The sequence below is a fragment of the Nannospalax galili genome, unplaced genomic scaffold (genome assembly GCF_000622305.1).
Source record: "Nannospalax galili isolate Female #2095 unplaced genomic scaffold, S.galili_v1.0 scaffold648, whole genome shotgun sequence".
Lineage (NCBI taxonomy): Eukaryota > Metazoa > Chordata > Mammalia > Rodentia > Spalacidae > Nannospalax > Nannospalax galili.
Window position 1 is genome coordinate 5,543,100 of NW_008360311.1, and position 13,594 is coordinate 5,556,693.

A 13,594-nucleotide genomic window follows, 5' to 3' on the forward strand; every position below is an offset into this window, starting at 1 on the left:
AGCCCTGCTTCTGAGGCATCCAGCTTCATACACGGGGAGGTTACAGAGTTCTCAGCCCCTCCAGTCTGCAGGCAGCCATTGTGGGGCTACCCAGTCTAATGAAATCCCATCAATGCTGTTATCTTGGGAACTCTGCCTAATCCCAGGGCCTCTTGATGGTTGTATCCCCCAGTCTCCATCAACAGTCTCTATTTCCTATCAGGGACACAAAGCCCCGCTGAAGTTGGCTTTTGGTCTCTAACCATCTGTAACATTAAAAGATGCAGGTTCCTCTGTGAAGCCAGCTAGAGGAACCCAGAACTGCCCCCCACCCCGCCACTATTAGACAGTGAACATGAGGGGAGCCCAGAAGGGGGTGCTTGCCTTTGCTCACTGGTCCCCTGGGGTTCTCCTCTCCAGCAGCTCAGCCCTCCAGCCAGGGCAGTGCCAGCTGCTCCCCAGGGGAGGGGAGGCAACCAGATGAACAAGGCTCTTTAAACACACCAGGGCCCATGGTGTGTGAAGCACTCTAGAGGCATCAGAACAGCTGCAAAATATGATAAAAATCACTTGAAAAGTTCATTGATTTTGCAGCAAAACTGTGAGTACTTCACTTTATCATAATTGTCCCTCATGCTCTTGAGTCTTATACTTCAGCTACAAGGGCGATTGGGTCAGGCGCCATTCAGCAGACAGGCCCAGGAAGACAATGGCGGGAGGCTGAAGAGACACTTTAATCATGAGCTAATTTACAAACCAAAGCAAAACAGACTCGGGTTTTTGTCTAAGATTATTAGAAGATGTTAATTCTATGCTTAAATTATTTCTCTTCTCTCCCTGAGCTCATAACAAGGGGGGAATGAAAAAGGAGCATCGGCCCAGCTCCCCCTCCTTATCTTCCTAATTAAATTTTGTGACTTGGCATACATGGGTGGGTGGGTTGCGTGTTTCCCTTTCTTTTCTCTCTGAGGACAATGTACTTGTTATTCAAATTCTTATTGCTTCTTGCTGGGAGCCTCTAGCTTCTAGATTAAATGGCTGTTAGTCTTTCTCCTGTACTTTGTTGGGGTCAGGAGACCTCACAAAAGAGCTTGGTTCAGGCCTTCCTTCCCTGTGTGTCACCAACCTAGAAGGCCTCAGTGGACAGCTCTGTGCTCCTTCCATCTTCAGTAGCAGGAGGGTCAGTTTTGTCCTTTCCTGACTGGTGGCTTCACTGTCCTCCCAGGCTGGCAGGACCCCATAGTCAGGATTTAAAAGTACAGGAGCAAATAAAGTCCGGCCTGCTCTAACTCTCAATTATCCGCATGGGTGGAAGACTAATCCAATATTCATTTGTCCTTTGCTTTGGAATGCCGAGTGTGGTTTGCACAGGACAGATTTGCCTGGCAGTTTCTGCTTTGCTTGGGTGAATAGTGTTAGCATTTTCGATACGTCCGTGGATTGTACCCTAGTAACATTATGCTGTGCAAAGGAAATCCATTTGTGTAGTCGCATCTGACAAGGGTAATCCAGGTGTGGTATTACTGAGCTGGATGCCCTCCCATCAGTCCATCCCCTGGTCAGGTCTGCTCACTTCTTTGATTTGTTCAAAGCTGAGTGTACTGTGGAATCCTAACTGATGGTAAAAGGAGAGGCAAGTCATCACTTGATTCATCCACACATTCAATAAACAGTTCTTAAATATCTACTATGCACCAGGTACCATGCCGGGGGTCTGGGGATATAGCTTTGGGGTCTTCATGGAGCTGACATATGGGGAGAACAGACATATGTATGGAGAATGGAGAGGGCTATGATTGGAGAGGGGCAAGGCTATTCCAGGCCACCTGCAGGGACATGTAATAGACATTTGTGGGAGAGAAAGGCTTTCAGGAAGTGGGAATGGTTAGTTGCTTGCCTTGTTGCTGAAATAAGATAACCTGACAAAATCAGCTTATGGGAGGAAGCATTTATTTTGACTCATGGTTTGAGGGTACAGTTCACCATGACAGGGAAGGCATGGTGGTGGGTGGTGAGGCCAAATGGTCACATCCTGTCCAGTGTCAGGAAGCAGAGAGAGATGAAGGCTGATGCTCGGTGCACTTTCTCCTTTTATTCTGTCTGGGACCTCAGCTCATTAAATGGTACCAAACAGATGTAGGGTGAGTCTTCCTGCCTCAGTTAACTAAGGTAGTTAATCCCTCACAGACATGCCTAGAGAGTTTTTTTCATGGTGATTCTAAGTCCCGTCAAGTTGGCAATCAGGATTAACCATCATAGAAAACATCTTTCCCGAAACCTACAAAATGGTGGAAGTTGTTCATGGGATATAGAGGGAAGGCATTCTAGCCGGGAACACGCCTTGTGCTGAAGGCCAGCAGAAGAGGGAGTTGCAGGGTCTGGAAGGAGGGTAGTGCGGTTGGAGGAGAGAGAGGAGAGGTCGGAGAGAGATATGGGGAGGTGAGGGTTGGAGACACGGGAGGTGAGGGTCGAGAGCTTTAGAAGGGTTTGGTGGAAATACTAAGCAATTTGACAAAGTGGTCAAAAAGTTGTAAGTCACTGAGCAGTTCAGCCCTATGTCACCCTGGGAGGGAAAGACCATAGACATTGCCCAACTAGATGATACTAAAGCCAGGGCTATGAGCGAGTGACAATCTCCTTTCAACCCGGGAAGTTTGCCTTATATGGAGGACCTTGTATTTCATTTCTAAGTCTTCTGTGGATAGAAAAAGAGATCTCAAGGAGAATGTGACATCACAGGGAAATCAGGGAGCAGCTCCTATGAACTAGTGGAAGTGAGCCGACAAAGAGAAGGCAGGCAGCTGCCCTGCCTCCGTGAGGCCGAAGGGGAAGAGGTCAGCGACCTCTCACGGTCCAATCCAGTCCTCAGACTCTTTGATGCGATAACTCTGAGCCTTTCAGTTCTCTGATTTTGATCCAAAATTTTGCCTGCTGGGGCTGTGAGCTCTGGGTGAGAAACCCCAGCTCCATGCCACCCTTGGCAAAGCAGGGCCTCAAACCAGCTGGCTGTCTTGTGTCTGCTGGGGACCCTGGGCCAGGGCTCATGGGTTCCTGTCTTTTCCTCTGACTGCTTAGCTTCCAGAGGAGGCCTGGGGTGTGTGTTCAGCTGGTGAACCCCTGGGGGATCTTCTGTCTCCGTGAGTTAACTCACTAGGGACTTCCTGGACATCTTGTCTGAGATATGGCATCTCATACTGTCGTTTTTGCCTGTCACTGAATAACTCACCTCTGGAATCGGCCCTCTAGTCCAGCCATCAGGGTTGAGCCCAGTCACAGTCTTAGTTATGTTCAAGTTAACTAGGAGCCTGCTTAAGCCTTTTGAAACAGTTTTCATTTATCTGCATGTATGTGTGTCCGTGTGGGTATATGTGTCCAGGTACCCTTGGAGGTGAGATGAGAGCTGAATCCCCTGGAACTGGAGTTACAGGTGGTTATGGGCAGCCCTACATGGGCCTTGGGAACTGAACTCAGGTACGCTGGAAGAGCAGGAAGCACTCTTAACTGCTGAGCCATCTCTCTAGCCCCTTAGTTTCTTTTCGAGTGCAGAGTGAACAAGTGGGCGTGTTCTAGATGTATTAGTAGCTGACTGGAGTATGGAATAATTTTGAGTATTTTATTAACTGAGAAGAATATCAATAACTTATTTATTGGTTCATGTATATTAATACATCTTTATGTACATCCTTATATTCATAGACAAGTATACCTCTCACTGCTCAAAGAAGCTCCTTTTGCAACAGATGGAGACTATTCCAGAGTTCCACAACTGGTCAAATGCAGAGAATTTGTCTGTGAGATGCCCAGCCCTAAGTGACACATCTGCAGTGGAACCTCTACACGTAAGGCTCTGGGAACACAGCAGACTAGGGAGTAGAGAGAATATTAATGCATCCCTCAGCTCTCACCAGCAAGGCTTCCTCATACAACACATGGTGATAACCCAGAAAGACACAACTGGCCTATGTGCAGAGAATAAGAGACTGCAGAGTCCTTGTCCCTGAGTAGGACACCTGTATCCAACCTCTGCCTCCCAAAGGCTCAGGGACCGTTGTGGAAGAGGGGGCGGAAAGACTGTAAGAGCTGGGTGGTAGATGAGCACAGGAAACAGTTTTCCAGGTAGGTGGGAAGTTACTCATATGAACTTACAGCAATGGTGACAGCATGCACAAGCCCCATGCGACCTCAAACAGACCAAAACCCAGCACGGAAGTGGGGAAGGGGGTAAGAAGCCCCAATCTTAGCTGAGGAACTGTTCACAACAACTGATGAGTAATGGTAGAGGGAGAGTTGGTTTTCTTTAAGGGAATGATAGGTTGACTAGGCTCCAGTGGATGAACTCACACCAAAGGACATCTGGGGACACAAATGTGGCTTGATAAGCCTTAACATATATGAAAGAATGCATGACATCCAGTCGGGGGGCTGTGGAGGGGAGCAGATATGATCTAAATGTCAAAATGTGTAAAATTTGCAAAAATTCAATAAAAAATAGACAAAAAGATATGGTCTGGGATCCACTTGACTCCAGATTCATAAACATGAAACAGTTTACCTCTTATTCAGTGAGATACTTTCATAGCAGTGAGAACATGCCCATAGTCTGTTTTATAACTGTATGGATACACATAAACATGTATGTCCATGTAGAGGCTTTACCCCTGGCGTGAATCAGCTACGCCCGCATCTAGCCTTTACTATTTAATCTACAGCATGGCTTATCACTGTGTTAGCCACCTTTATGTTACAATAACAAAGTACCTGGGATAATCAGCTTGAAGAGCAAAGGTTTATTTTGGCCTCCTGTTTTGGAGGTTCCAAAGGTGTAGGTAGGTTGATTCTGTTGTTTGGGGGCAGGTGGTGACCAGAACATCATGAGGGGGAGCTGTTGTGTGAGACTTTTCTTGGGGAGACATAACACGGCCACATATTCACCCCACAAAGGGAGCCCATGGCAAATCAACCTAATGGTTATACCAAAGTCCAACTGTATTTTTTTGTTGGGGTTGCTAACAGGACTGTGGGCGAAGGGTTACATACAGGAGCAGGGGCCACTCAGAAGCAGCTACATCACAGAAATGTCCACTTCCACGGGTGACGGCTCAAGAAAGCTGCAACCCTGTAGCTCTTTGCCCAGTTTGCAAGCAGCTGGACAGGTCTGAGAAGCCTCCTCGCCCTGCTTGGCTGGTCAGTTTCCTCCACCAGCACTTGCTTGTTGGTGGAAGTCTCAGCTTTCCCAGTGAAGTTTTACCCGCCAGAGCCTTCCCCATCCCTCCTGGAAGGAATGTTTCAATTTGGAGAAAACCGCCATCTGTACAGTGGGAGCACGTAGTAGGGCCATCGTCGTTGTCTTCTTCTCCTTCTCCTCTTCCTCCCCTTCCTCCCACCTCCTCCTCCCCGTTGTTTTTGACACAGGGTCTTCCTGTAGCACCAGCTGATCTAGAACTCACTGTGTAGACCAGGCTGGCCTTGAACTCACAGAGATCCGCCTGCCTCTGCCTCCCGAGTGCTGGGATTAAAGCCGTGCGCCACCACACCTGGCTGTAGGGCAGTCTCCCACTAGATGTGGAAGACCAAGAGGAGGAGCAGGATGCCAAGTAAAATCCCCTTTGAGGGCACACCTCTGTGATCAAGACTGCCCGTTAGACTTCCACCTCAAAAAAGTTCTACCACCTCCTGATGGCGCTGAGCTGGAGGCAATTCCTTAGTGGATGGACCATGGGGGACACTTACCGAAATGATTTTGCACTTAATTTTGATCTGCTATTTGAAAATTCCTAAATAATAATCCTGTTGCCTCAAGGCAGGCAAACCCGAGTCTATCTACACTGTCACTCCAATTCTGGCTAGAGATGGCCACTGTGAAAAATCTCACATGGCGCTTGTAAGCTCCTTCCCAGCTGTTATTGGAGGAACTCAGGAGCCTGTGTGCTTAGGTGAAGTGTTTGTCTTTGAGCTGCAGCTCTGTCACTCAGTGACAAGTCACTGAACTGTATCCCTCAGTTTACCTAGGTTCCCCTGAAAGATGGAGACAATAATACCCATTTCATAGGGTTTTGTGTGGGTTAAAAAGTGTTAAGGAGTCATGCAAGATACCCATTTCTTTCAGCATTATAGACGGGTGTGTGTCTTGGGACAGCTACTGAGATAATTTATGCTGGCTCTTCCTTTATCATAGTAATCAGGGGATTGCATTAATAGATATTCACAGCTCCAGCCACCCCTATGGTATAAACCTACAGCAATGGTGTCAGCATGCCCCAAAACTCAAGCAAGCAAAAGCCCAGCATCGAACTGGGGAAATGGGCAGCAGGCCCTAACCTTAGCGGCAGAGCTACTGGAAGCTGATTATACTGCCAGGTGAGGGAGAGCTGATATTTAAGGGAGAGACTTGAGACTGGTGAGGGGCCATCTTGATCCGCTCCTCCTCACTCTCTGCTAATTTGTTCACCTTGTGTGGGACGGCTCCATATCTGCTCATGGGTGATATTGGCCAATAGTCTCTCTTTGTGTTGTACTTATCCAATTTTTGTATCAGATTCATAAAATGAATCTAGTAACTTTCCCTCTTTTTCTATGGCTTGTAGCATTCGGCCTGAATTGGACATTTTCTGATCCGTGAATGTTTGGTAGAATTTTCTCAAAGGTTATGTTTCTTTGTGAGATAGTTATGATTTATATTTTCCTATAAAAATCATTTTAGATTTAAAACTCGTGGACATACCATGGTATGTAGAATTCTTTCAAGATAGTCACAGTTAAATATCATTGACTATTAATTTGCACCTTTCCTTTTTTTCTTAATTAGACTTGGACAGTTTGCTAAGTCTTTCCAGTGACTTAATTCTTAATTTTATTAGTTAAACTTTTAAAAGACTATTGCAGAGGCTAGGGAGATAGGTCAGTGGTAGAGCACTTGTATAGCATGTGTAAGGTCCTAGGTTCAATTCCCACCACTACATAAAGATCTCCCGTGAGTCTGAGTTTGTATTCACCATCTTTCTGCTTTTTTCAGCTGGTTTGTTCTTTTCTAGATTGTCAGTTAGTTGTACTATTGACAATTTCTTATTTTATGAAATATATTTGAAGCCATAAATTCTTAAGATTTATTTACATGGTGGAGCAGACCTGTAATTACAGCACTTGGGAGGAAGAGGAAAGAGGATTTGAATGTCCAGATCATCCTCAGCTACATGGTGGGTATAAGGCTAACCTGGGCTACATGAGGCCCTGTCTCAAAAATATATATAAAAGGAGGTGCTGGAGAGATGGCTCAGTGGTTAAGAGCACTGACTGCTCTTGCAGAAGGCTCAGGTTCGAATCCCAGCACCGTCATGGTAGTACACAACCATCTGTAACTTGAGTTCCAGGGGATCCAAAGCAGCCCCTTCTGACCCTCCACTGGCACTGCACAACACAGGTGCACCTACCTACATGTGAGCAATACACTCATACACATTAAATAAACAAATAAGTAAAACATCAAAACATAGAGGAAGTGAAGGGGACTGTTTTAGTAGTGAAGGGGACTGTTTTAGTGAGAATGGCGTTCACTGCTGGGGGCAGGCCAGCCAGCACAGGCCTTGAAGAAGCTAGTGAGCCATGCCAGGTAAGGGTGAAGATTCATCTGCTCTTTACCACCATGTTGTCACCTCTGAGTATAGAAACTCTCTCACTGTGTGAAGAAAAGGCTCATGAATACAAACCACGTTGGATATACCAACCAGAAGATGGCCCTTCCTAGGAGACAGATTCTGAGGTGGATATTGTACGCGGGGGTTTATGCTATGCTCTCTGAAGCAGCACGTGTTAGTGAGCGGGGAAGGCAGGCCAAGGAGAAGCTGAGCCACAGTGTGGGAGTTAGTGCAGAAGGCCCCAGCTGATCCTACTGCAAATTCCATTCTGGGATGCCCTTCAGAGCTGCCCCAAGTGGAGGTCAGGCCATTGGGCTTGTCCCTCATAAGCAGTCACTTTTCATGAATCTCCCCAGGAAGGGGTGTAGCGATGGGTAGGCAGCGCCCTTTGGCTGAGGGCAGTGTCTAAACTCCCGCTTCTTAACCACGGATCTCAACCCCATATGGGGTCATGCTGCTGTATGTGGGTGTGGTAAGTCTGGCAGCATGGAACTTTTCTGAATGCACAGGAGCCAAAAATTCACAATCAAACATGTAACGACTCTGAGATGATGTTTCTCACTGTGTTGCACTGGTAATGCTGCCTTTTCCAGTTTAGCCCTGATTATCACCTTCTGAGATCCTGAGGATGGGGGTTAGGGTGTCTGCAGAGGGCCATGAGGGAGCTTCGAGAGGCAGGTCATTGCTTTAATATCAGAGATGCCCAGACAGCCATGAAAATAAGGGATCACCTGGCTGTTCACAGAGGGAAGGAGAACAGCTGTCATTTTGATTAGAAAACGGTCCAAGAGCCTTAAAAGAATGAGTATAAATCTCTTTTCCTTTTGACTATTTTCTTTCAGATTTTTAACTTTGAATGCATGACATGAAGCTCCCTCTTTGCAGCAGAATTGACCACCTCTGGGCAGATGTTCCTAAAGTCTACTGATACCAGTGTGGGGGCAGGAAGTGGAGACACTAGGAATTGATTAAAGAGCATATGGAAAGAATCAATACAAATTATACCAACTGAGTTAAATTCCAGTGACCAAGCAATGCTGAAACAAAATGGCTGGTCAGTTTAAATCTCAGATGGAAATGCCACCCAGTAGTCCCCCTTCTGGGAATAATGCCACAGACAATTATAGAGAATTGACTTTATACCTGAATTCCCAAATGAGAGGGAAAAGTTCCAGGCACCTGAATACTCAAATGAACACCAAAATATTCAGATGTAATGACCCAGAACAGAGCATCAGCAAATTGTGTTCTTTGAAGCAATCTATCAACATGTGCAGGAGTTCTGACGCAAGGGGAAACTAACGGGGTGACTGATCTGGCTGGGTTAATCAGGAAGGTTTGCTAAAGATGAATCTTACATGCTCTTTTTATGCAAATGAAAACGCAGATTAGGCTTGTAGATGGAGGTAAATTCCAGGTGGTGGGATCTGTTCCCTTCAGTGGTGGCTTCAGGCTACAGGGATACTAGCTCCTCATTTCCTGTCTCTATCCATCTGAAATTCCCTGTACCACCAGCCCATGGGCTGTACAATGTCAGAGAACATATTCCAAGTTTTCTTGGCAACTTAACTCCGTTTGAGCTGACAGACAAAGTCTCTTGATGCCTTCTTTAAAATTTTTTTTTATTCTCCTATATATGCTGGTTTGAATGAAAATGTCCCCCATAGGCTCCAAGTATTCAGACATTTTGTTTCCAGCTGGTGGCACTGGGGAGGTCTTAGAAGGTGTGGCCTTGCTGGAGAAAGCACATCACTGAGGGCCGGCTTCGAGAATTCTTAAGCTTTGCCAGATCTCCAGTCAAGCGCTGCTTCCCCTACTTGCCTTAAGATGTGAGCTCTTAGCTTCTGCTCCTACTCTAGCCACGACTGTGGCCATGCCTCCCCGCCATAATGGACTCTTGCCCCTTTGGAACCATAAGCTAAATAAACTCTTCCTCTTATAAGTTCCGTTGGTCATGGTGTTTCTATTGCAGCAACAGAAAAGTAACACACACACACACACACACACACGCACACACATGCGCGCACACACACACGCACATGCGCACACACCTTGTCCCATTCACTCTCTCGCCTGCTTTTGCCGACCCCCTTCTTCCCCAGCTAGTCCCCCTTCTGTTTCCATATCTTTATTGTGAGTTTCGTTGTGGTCGCTTACAGGGTCGGTGAGATGTCATTTCTGAGCCTCTGGGCACCTTGCCAGCAGTTTCACCACTGAAGGAAACCTCTCTTCCTCATAGAGCAATCTGTGAATCCTCGAGGAGAGGTGGGCCCCCATGAGCCTCTCCCTGCTCCGTGAAGGGATGTTGATGGGCACCATCTTCTGTAGGTCTTGTGTAGGTAATCACAGCTGCTGTGGGTTCCAGAGTGTAATGGCACATGGTACATGGAAGACATTGCTCCACATGTTCCTCTGAGTCTTACATTCTTTTTGTCCCATCTTCCCAGTTACCTGCGCCTTGGAGGGGGTTACACATACGGCCTGTTTATGAGTGAATATTCCGCAACCACTTACTCTCAGCGCTTTAGTAGCCATTTTCCTCCAATGCTGGCAATTTATATCCAGCACTAATGTAAAAATACCACCAATGTGTCACCTTTTCATTAAGTTGCTTCTGGTTTGGAATAACTAGTTGTCCTCCAGTATCATTAAATGCAAACAATCATGAAGAAAGCAATCATTCACTCTCTTTTAAGACATTGGCTACAGTATATTATTTTCCTGACAGGTGAAAGTCTTTTTGCCCGACACATTAGGCATGAACAGATTCCTTCAGGATGTCCTTTGGTTACTTCTCCTATTCATTTGTATTGAGGTGCAATGTCAATTCCTGATCACAGACATTAAATGAGGGGAACCATATGGGAAATCAGAAAGTGGCAGATAATCCACAAGATATTTTTATTTGCCTTTGGAATATGTGTAAATACTTACTTTGAACAGGCGAATGGTTGACATTCCAAAAATTTATTTCAAAGCAAATGAAGACGCTTTACTGAAAAGGCTTCACACCCCTGGAGCTCAGATGCTCTGTCCAAGTTCCAGTTCTGCCAGCCTTGACTGATTAGTCCACCTCCGAGCTGTGGACGGGCATGAAGACCTTTCGGAAACCATCCTCGGCCAGACTTGTGTGGAAGCAGGGAAGGGTTGATAGACCAGTTTCAGTAGGTCTCCGGGACTAAATGGGGAGGCTCAAAAAGTCAGTAGAACTGCAATTAACACAAATTTAGGAATTAGGGGCTAAGGAGGTGGCTCAGTTGGTGAAGTGCTTGTGGAGCAAGCTTGAGGACCGGACTTCAGAGCCCCAGCACATGTTAAAAGCTGGATATGGCAATGTGCACCTGTAATCCCAGGGTGTGGCGCAGAGGTAAGAGGGTCTCTGAGGCTCTCCCTGGCCATCCCGTCTAGAAGGATCAGTGAGTTCCAGGTTCAGCAAGAGACCCTGTTTCAAATAATAAGGTGGGAGGTGATTGAGGAAGACACCCTCTGGCCTCCCCGTGCATACGTGTGCACATGCATGCAAATGGAAATTTAGGAATTAACCCATGAAGAGCCTTTGAGGGTCCATCAAGGCAGTTTCCCCATAGTAGGATTCAATGCAGATCAATGCGTATAATTTATGGTACACCAGATATTCTGGATGTTGTAGTGGATATGATTAAAAACCAAACAACCAGGCAAGCAAACATCTTATTCTTCCTGTGGAGACTGAAACCGTGCAAGTCTTCAGCCTCAGCTGCTTCTCTCTGTTCCCAGCTCGCCGTGTGTCAGCCTCACGTGTCCTCTCTTGCTTTTGTGAACATGCCTCCTCTTTCTTGACCTTGAGCCTCTGCATGTTTGGTTCCCACTCTTTCAGCCGGGAGTTTTCTCAACACCTCTCCATGGTCAGTTCTTTCTCAAGGACCAGCTTTTGAAAAAGAGACAGGGCATGGGAGAAGGTAGTGGGTAAGCGCAATGAAATTTTCATGTAGTAAACAAAACCCATTCTTGCCCAAGAACAAAGCTCCCTTGGAAAATAAATATGAGACGTAGGAAACACTTAACCTGTGGAGAGGCGTTGTGTGTCTGCCTGCTCAGAAGAACGGGAGCTGTCCTCTTGTCATTTGGCCAGAGAGCGTCTTCTCTCTCTGTAACATTCTCTCCCACCACCACATCCTGGAGGCAGCTGTGAACTTCTAGCTCCTCGCCCCCTTGCCAGACTTGGTGCAATAAAGCCTTTCCTTCATACAAAACTCTAGTGTGGTTTTGGCATCCATGTTTGATGGGGAGCCTTTGGTCTGTATCAGAGAGCCTTTCTCCAAGCCCACTACCCTAAATATCTTTCTTCATGATTTTCTCTCAGTAACTCTGTTTTTGTATCCGTTTCTCTATCCACCATGGGGAAGCTCTTACTTTTAAAAAAAATTTAAAAGATTTATTAGCATATATTATGAAAACGGTGAGTTTCATTGTGCTTTTTTCATAAATTCTGTGCTGGCTCGTTTTTGTCAACTTGACGCAAACTAGAGATGTGGAAAAGGGGCCTCAGTTGAGGAATTTCCTCCGTCAGACTGTGGTCATGTCTATGGGGCATAATCTGAATTGCTAATTGACATAGGAGGGCCCAGCCCACTGTGGGCAGTGCCATCTCTAGGCAGGTGGGCTTGGGCTGTATAAGGAAGTTAGCTGAGCGAGCCAGCCAGCAGCGTTCCTCTGTGGTATCTGCTTTAGTTCCCGCCATAAGCTCCTGTCTGGGTTTCCCTCCCCAAGTTTTGTCAGTTTTATCATAGCAACAGAAACCAGACTAGAACAGAAATAGGTACCAGAGAGTAGGATATTGCCTTGACAGACATGACCATGTTGTTTTTGGAATTGTGGAGCTTTGGAGATTTGGGCTGGAAAATTCTTTAGTGCTCATAGCTTAATGAGTGGTCCTGTGGGAGTTTGAAGGATGGGAATGCTTAAAGAAATGAAGATGATGGAGGCCTGGCTTGTGAAGTTCCAGAGGGAGGCAAAGACTATCAGGGATGTTCATATGATGCTTTGGCATAAGAGTCTGAGGAACTGAAACCTTTGCTTTACTGGGATAATGGATACTAGTTAGCTGGAGTTGGAAAATCAGCTGTGATTAGTAAAAGCCCAGAATCATTAAAGTGAAATCTTCTGGGGACTATTTTCTCAGGGTCAGCACAGAAAAGTGATAGTCTGGGGAGAAGAGAGGCAGAGCTGCTTCTCAGGGTGGAGTCAAAGTTGATAAGGTTTGGTAAGAGTCTCTCATGTGGTACTGTTTTTTTATGTAAGTAATTTAGTCAGTAGTTTATTGTAAATAGCAGAAACAAAGCATAGAAAGTTTAAACATGCTTTTCGAAGTTTTGTATACTTATTTAGTCTGCAGTTACAAAATTTAATGTTTTTGAAGACGGCAGTCTAACTTTAAGTGATACATTTAAGAGAAAGCCCATATAAAACAATGTATTAAATTAATAGAACAGTTTAGTCTGTAATTAAAGATAAACTGAATTCTATAGATGAAGCTAAATCAGCATAGCAGTATTTGACTCAGTAACTCACTCAGCAATTCTGTGTGTGTGTGTGTGTGTGTGTGTGTGTGTGTGTTCATTCTAGTTCTGTCTTTGGGACAAGGCCAATACCTCCCATATCTCCCCATTATTTTTTTTCTTCATTTATTTATTTTTATGGGGCTTTGGGTAACATTCCCCCCTCTGAAGAGGTAACCCTAAAATCCTTTAAGGATTAGATACAAGCTCCCAAATACATTTGACATTTTTGGCCTTTGGAACAGAGTATGTTGCTAAGAGGCCCAAGGACATTTTGACTTTTAGCCAAGAAACTGGCTACTTTTCTTTGGGGTCTTTTTACCCTAGCTGCCTAGCCAATTCCTACCTCCTATTCTTATCACGCCGTCATCTGAAGAGGTTACCCAAATTGCCAACAGAGAATAGGGACACAGACCGCTCTGGCTTCTTCCATGCTGAACAGGGATG